At 39.3% G+C, this 7,294-nt stretch overlaps 1 non-coding gene across 1 annotated transcript; it reads right to left on the bottom strand.

The window, feature by feature from the left end:
• Positions 1–242: 242 nt before the first annotated feature.
• On the bottom strand, positions 243–344 carry LOC138427358 (U6 spliceosomal RNA). Its single transcript, XR_011251963.1, has one exon. It is a non-coding gene; the product is annotated as a U6 spliceosomal RNA (small nuclear RNA).
• Positions 345–7,294: the final 6,950 nt, after the last annotated feature.

Below are 7,294 nucleotides of genomic sequence, written 5' to 3'. Positions count from 1 at the left end.
TCATTTTGTGCTAAACTCTAAGCACTTTGAAGGGTTAGTTGAAGTGTTAGTTGCTCAGTCGTGTCTGACTCTTTGCAACCCCATGGTCTGGGGCTCCTCTGTCCATGGAATTCTCCAGGAAAGGATACTGGAGTGCATTGCCATTCCCTTCACCAGGGGATCTTCCAGACTCAGGGATCAAGCCCAGGTCTCCCTCATTGCAGGCAGACTCTTTACTGTCCGAGCCACTAAGAAAGCTCATTAAAAATATGGAACACTTCATTAATTTGCACATCATTCTTACACAGGCGTCATGCTAATCTTATGTCCTTTCAGTGTTAGTATATGTGTTGGTAAAGTGATATAAGCACTTTTTATACTTTAAAATCATTTATTCTTAATGTATGGATGTGAGAGTTGGACTATAAAGAAAGCTGAGCACCGAAGATTTGATGCTTTTGAACTGTAGTGTTGGAGAAGACTGTTGAGAGTCCCTTGAACTGCAAGGAGATCCAACCAGTCCATCCTAAGGGAGATCAGTCCTGCGTGTTCATGGGAAGGACTGATGTTGAAGCTGAAAGTCCAATACTTTGGCCACCTAATGCGAAGAGGTGACTCATTGGAAAAGACCCTGATGCTGGGAAAGATTGAGGGCAGGAAGAGAAGGGGACGATGGAGGATGAGATGGTTGGATGGCATCACCAACTCAATGGACATGGGTTTGGGTAGACTCCAAGAATTAGTGATGGACAGGGAGGCCTGGCGTGCTGCGGTTCATGGGGTTGCAAAGAGTCAGACATGACTGAGCGACTGAACTGAATTGACTGACTCTTAATGTCAGTCTGAAGAGTTAGTGATACTACCATCCTCATGATACAAGAGAAAAGTAAGAGAGACAAGAGGTGCATGGAGTTCAAATCACTGAAATAACTCTAAAGGCCACAAGATCAGTAAGGGAGGCAGCTATGATTTAAACCAAGGGACTCTTGCCCCAAGCTAGAGTGTCATATCACCTCTTTGTATATTGGCAGAAAACCTGGATGTTTCTGCCAATTGTCCCCATTGCAAACACGCACACACACACACACACACACACACACAAAATGTTAAGCTTCTCTTTCAGCTCACCATACTGGAGCTTTTTCAAAACCACTTTGATGAAGTGTGAAAAGTGAAAGTTTCCTTGGTCCTATTCATGGAATTCTCCAGGCAAGAATACTGGAATGGGTTGCCATTCCTTTCTCCAGGGGAGCTTCCCGATCCAGGGATGGAAACCAGGTCTTCTGCATTGCAGGTGGACTCGTTACTGACTGAGCCACCACAGAAAACCCATCTTGTGAGGGGTTTTAACTGTGCAGGTCAATACAGTTTCTTCTTTCAGGTAGATGCATATAATTCAGCTTAACACATTGCTATTGAATAAGCATCAGGTGTAAAAACATCAAGAGTTAATTTTTGCTTGTTTTGCTTGTTTTGGGAAAAGTGAAAATACTAATAAAGTGAAACCTAAACATATAATCCAAGGTGGGACCTGGTATATACAAAAGGGACTTCAATACTGAAATAAATAATGTGCTTTATAAGCAAAATTGACTATCCAGTAGCCAATTTTACTTTGCATTTCCCTCAGTTTTAGAGCATTACTACTAATAAGATAGATTGAGGCTCCAGTTTTATAAAATGGGAAATGGAGAAATGATACAAATTTTCTCGTTACTAATACCTGAGGCCTGGCATGGTTATAATTCCACTGGGCTTGGAGTTAGGTGCTTTGGGTGCAAATTTGGGGCAAAGTTATTTAATATCCTTAAACCTCCATTTTATTGTCTGCAAAATGAAAAGAAGATAACAAGGCTTACCTATCAACTTACCTATAAAACTATTATAAATAGCAGCATGTGTTAATGTAAATAAAAGCAACAATGAAAACAACTTTCATAAGCTAGTGCATGATCCACAGGGATGGTTGAGTTCAGTTCAGTTCAGTTCAGTCCTCAGTCGTGTCTGACTCTTTGCAACCCCATGGACTGCAGCACGCCGGGCCTCCCTGTCCATCACCAACTCCCGGAGTTTGCTCAGACTCATAGGGATGGTGTTATATATGATAAACTCCTTAAGAATATTGACTAAGATTCATGTGTTGACACAGCACGATACTTAATGCTTTCAAGACATTTAGTAAATATCAGATTAACTAACCATCTGAGTTTCTTTAATAGATATGTGAATAACTGAACATGTAAACAATAAATAATGTTCATAAACTTTTATTTTTATGAACTGTTCCTTACTCATCTTCCAAAGAAAGCTGAAGAGCTATTTAAGTAAGAAAGTCAGTGTTTACTTTCTTACTGTGAAAATCAAAAGTGCTATGTTTTTTCAATTTTCTATATATTTAACATTGACTTAAAAAATAATTATGTTACATCGAAGCTCATCTCCCCAGTCTCATAAAATATCTTAACTGTTAGCCCTATTTGAAACTGATTTTCTAATTCTGCATAATATGTCTGCCCTTCAAAAATGGTTGTTTAATAGTAGCAAAGAAAAGGAAAGCAATTCTGAAAAAGGAAAAACAGTGCTAAAGGAGTGACAAGAAACTGCAAGATTTGTATTCAGTGTTAACAGACATACACATACATTTACATTGTTCTTTCACTTAATTTGTTCTTTCATTTGAAGCTTTCTTGAGATGTTCATCTTCTTTGCAAAGGAAAGTCCAATGATCTGACAAAATGCTATGACCTGATATGCCTGCCCTGTAGAAATATTTAAAATGAAAGTCTCGGTTTGAGTGCCAAGTTCTGGACTAGGAGCCATAAGAATGGATATATGACTCATTTCTTGCAAGGATTCATAAAGGGATCTTAACCAGTTACTTCTCTCTGGACCATGTGTAAAATAGGCCCATCTGTAAAACCTTAGGCATGGCTGGGTGAAGGTTAAGGTGCTGAGGTCCTTTGGAGCTTTAGCTCGCTAATCTCCGAATATATAAATATATCTCTAGTGTCAGGGAGCCACCATGGGCTTCCCTGGTGGCTCAGACAGTAAAGAATTTGCCTGCAATGCAGGAGACCTGAGTTCCGTCCCTGGATTGGGAAGAGCCCCTGGAGGAGGAAACGGCAACCCACTCCATTATTCTTGCCTGGAGAGTTCGATGGACAGAGGAACTTTGTGGGCTACAGTTCATGAGGTCACAAAGAGTTTGACAAAACTGAGCGAAGAACACTGTACACTATACTATATAGAGTGCTCGTGCTCAGTCACTTCAGCCGTGTCCGACTCTCTGCAACCCCATGGACTGCAGCCCACCAGGCTCCCCTGTCCACAGGATTTTCCAGGCACGAGTACTGGACTGGGTTGCCATTGACTTTTCCATGCTATATAGAGTATATCTATCTATATTTACTTCTATGTCTATATAACCTTTATCTATAGAATCTATCTATATTTACAGAATATATATCCATATTTATCAAATCTATCAATCTATCCCTCCCTCCTTCCTTCCCAGTTTGGTACATTTCCCTAAAGAGAAGACAGAAGTTCTGAGTATCATAGAAGAGTGCCATGGGGATTGAAGACTCTGTCTACTGATTAATAACTTTAAAAATTGCTAAAAGATCAAATTGGAATTCAAATTTGGGCTGCTTGTCTCCAAAGTCTGCTCCCTTAATCACTGTATACCACGCATCTGTGATAGAATGTGTCTGCTATATAAGATGCTGCTGCTGCTGCTGCTGAGTCACTTCAGTCGTATCCAACTCTGTGCGACCCCATAGACGGCAGCCCACCAGGCTCCACGGTCCCTGGAATTCTCCAGGCAAGAATACTGGAGTGGGTTGCCATTTCCTTCTCCAATGCATGAAAGTAAAAAGTGAAAGTGAAGTCACTCAGTCCTTAGCGACCCCATGGACTGCACCCTACCAGGCTCCTCTGTCCATGGGATTTGCCAGGCCAGAGTACTAGAGTGGGTTGCCATTGCCTTCTCAGCTATATAAGATAAAAACCCACAAATGATCTCTAGATTGAAAACAGAAGTTTAAAGATAGAACATGGTGAGCCCTGAAATGTCTGTGACCAGAGTCTGGTCTGAGAATGAGACTGAGAAGGTTCTGGAAGAGTAAAGGAAACATGGTTCTTCCTATACAGGACCTACTGTATCTTCTTGCTTCCCAGCAAGACACTGAAGACAAACTTGATGTTGAAAAGGACAGGACAAAGAGAATCCAATGAGCTAGAGCCAGACACCTGCTGTACTCACCAGCAGGTGTTTCTACCTCTATACTTCTCATAATTTACAAATAATAGGACAAAAATATCCTCATTACTTTAGCCACACTGAGTTTTCTGCTACTTGAAGCAAAAAAAGAAAAAAAAAGTCTCTTTAGAGGTAACACAGGAAAGGGTTTTAAAAAAGGAGTGTTCGACAGTATTAGATGTTTTAGAAAGAGGAACTATAATTTTGAAATGTCCCACGATATGGGTATAAACTTCTGATCTCTATCATTTGCCCAGCCAGCTCATGATGCATCTAGGAATCCCCTCATACATAGCATTAAATGCCCAGAGTACTAAGGGAAGGGATGTGAGGTAGCAGTGGAAGAATCACATAAACCTTGCCATTCAGCTCCTTGGAAGTTTATTCAGTTACATAGGATGACACCTGCAAATGATCGGCACGTTTATATGTGGTCAGTCTTGCATACTAAATCCAAAAAAAAGAAAATAGACTCTAGCTCTGAGGATTCTGTGTAATGAAGTTGAAGGACTCTATAATTAACTCTAGAGTAATTACCCTCACACCAAGCAAACCACTCTGGAGCTGGCAAGTGGCTTACCTGCCAAGAACCACGTTATAATAAGGTCGGAGGGAGCAATTTCCAACATTTTGCCCCTGGTGTAGGAACCTTTAATGGAGCCAAATGCCAGTCATCCACAGAGCGATGCAGAGAAGATCAAGGTAAGTGAAAAGTCTCCAAAGCTCTATTTTTAAGCACCAATTTCCAACTTTAGCCTTACTTGAGTATTATACGTATGCCATCCCACTGCATCATAAAATCAAAGAAGCTTAGAAATTCAAAAGATCTAAGAGGTCATGAGGACCAGCCTGTTTCCCAGTGTGAAGTTCCTTTCAACACACCCCTGATAGGCAACTGAATAATTTTTACTTAAATGCCTTCTGGGAGTCAATGGTGGGAAATCAAGAATACAGGCTTGCAGTCAAACAGATTCAGGTTAATGTTAATCTCTGACATTTATTATTTATAATCTACAAAAAAAACAAAAACAAAAACAAAAAAATTTGGGCATTAGCTTCCCTTTTTAAGATGGTTAAGACATAGTTTTATTCCACAACACTATTTTGGTAGCATAATTTGTTTTGAGAAAGAGAGTATTAGTTTTCTGTCTTTTTCTTTTGTTCTGAGACATTTAGAGTTTTTATGAATTGGTATTTGTTCCCCTGCAACACCTTCTCACTGATTCTCCTGTTCTCTTCCTGGACTTCATGGACTATGACTATTTTCTCCAAAGATTTCTTCTTCTAACCTCGGGGAAGATATTACCTGAATCCTGGCAGTAAGACTTTTGCCTTAAAATGAGCCTGAGATTTTAGTGCTTGTGAGAAAATTCTTTTCTAAGATTGTTTAATTATTTGTACTTGATGTAGTAGAAAGGTCAGTGATCTTTAGCAAAGGAATTTTAATAAATCTTTCGCCTTTAGCATCAAGTTCTCCAATGAGAGACGTTACGGTATTTTATGAATAAATACCTTCATTGATAAAAAATTATCTCATATGATTTCTGAACCCTTTATTTATTGTACATCTTTGTATACATAGAAGTCTATGAATGTTTCATACATATGGCTATCTGAATTAAATTCACATGTGTTTCAGATGTGTGCTCACTGAAAGTGAGGACATGATACCTAAAAGCTGTCATCTGAATGCTGTGCATCTATTAAAAGAGTTAACAGTATGATTAACTTCCCAAGTGGTTATATCACATGATTTCTTACAAGAATCTCTAGATTTTTTTTTATCGCTACCTGAGTCCTGAGTTGGAATTTGCATGTACTGACTTTATAATCTGAGATATGATCCTTAGCTTCTAAGGTCCTAATTTTCCACCATGAGCACAAAACTGAAACGATACCAACATGAGCAGAATTAAGTAGGGTAATGTACACAAAATTCTTTTTATTGCACAAAGAATAGAAGTTTGATAAGTATACTTTCCTTATGCTCCTCAACTTTCTTGTTTATTCCTAACTCTTTACGTGGAGGTATGAGTGAAACAATGGTAGATACTTGGTGGCTTAAGAGAGAAAGAGACCAAAATTAGGAGGGATCAACCATTTTAGCATCTCTAGCGATAACTGAAACACGGTATCCAGCATCTGCTGACAGCAGCTCTCAGATGAGTACAGGGACTTCAGGAATTCCTTTGGACCATTATAACACAACCATTAGTGTGTGAGAGGCGCACACATACAAACACACACCACCCTCCAGATCCTGACAACGTTTGTGTCAGTAAGCAGGTGGAACAGAAGCCAGCTTGTTGGTTGTTCAAAAAGGCTGGTTCAAAAAGGCTGTTTCAAAAAGGAACTGGCAGTTTCCTACTTCAAGATGATGGCTTCCTGAGCTTATGGATTGAATCCCCAAATCTTTACAACAAAGTTGGAAGGACTGTAAAGGCTTCTGAACAATTCTACACCTTCCAGTCTGTGTGAATAATGAGCAAGTTCACCCATTTTAACCATTCCTTCACTACTGGTTCCACTCTGCTAATAAGTGCCATCAAAAATAGTCAGCCTGACAAAATGACTTTCCTGTGGAGAAAGTCCTTTCTTCCCTATTTAATTAGCTGCACTTTAGGTATGGTGATTGGAGTGAGCTAGAAACATTATTTAAAACTCTAGGGAGGGCCAAACCATGGCCTGTTACAACAAACCAAACCCAGTCAAGTGAATCAATTTAAACCGAATAGACCGTATTCTGCTAAATGTACCTTAATTGGCAGAGAATGTATGGTGTCATTTTAAAATTGTATTTTAATGATCCTGGGGAGCAAAAACACTCATTTGAGCTTAAAATTTGTTCATCTACTGACTCAACAACTCTTTATTGAGTAGCTACTATTCTGGGCAATTTAGCTCAGTGAAATGCTATGGATGTCTGAGTTAGAGCGCTTAGATTTCCATTTTTACCACCTTCTAGAAAGTGTTCTTTTGTAACCCACTTAAAGCTAATATCTGTAAAGTGGAGATAATATTGATTTCACAGGGTTAATTACAATAAGAGATAAT

This window comes from Ovis canadensis, chromosome 21, assembly GCF_042477335.2.
Source record: "Ovis canadensis isolate MfBH-ARS-UI-01 breed Bighorn chromosome 21, ARS-UI_OviCan_v2, whole genome shotgun sequence".
Taxonomy (NCBI): Eukaryota; Metazoa; Chordata; class Mammalia; order Artiodactyla; family Bovidae; genus Ovis; species Ovis canadensis.
This window is presented reverse-complemented; position numbering and strand designations above follow the sequence as displayed.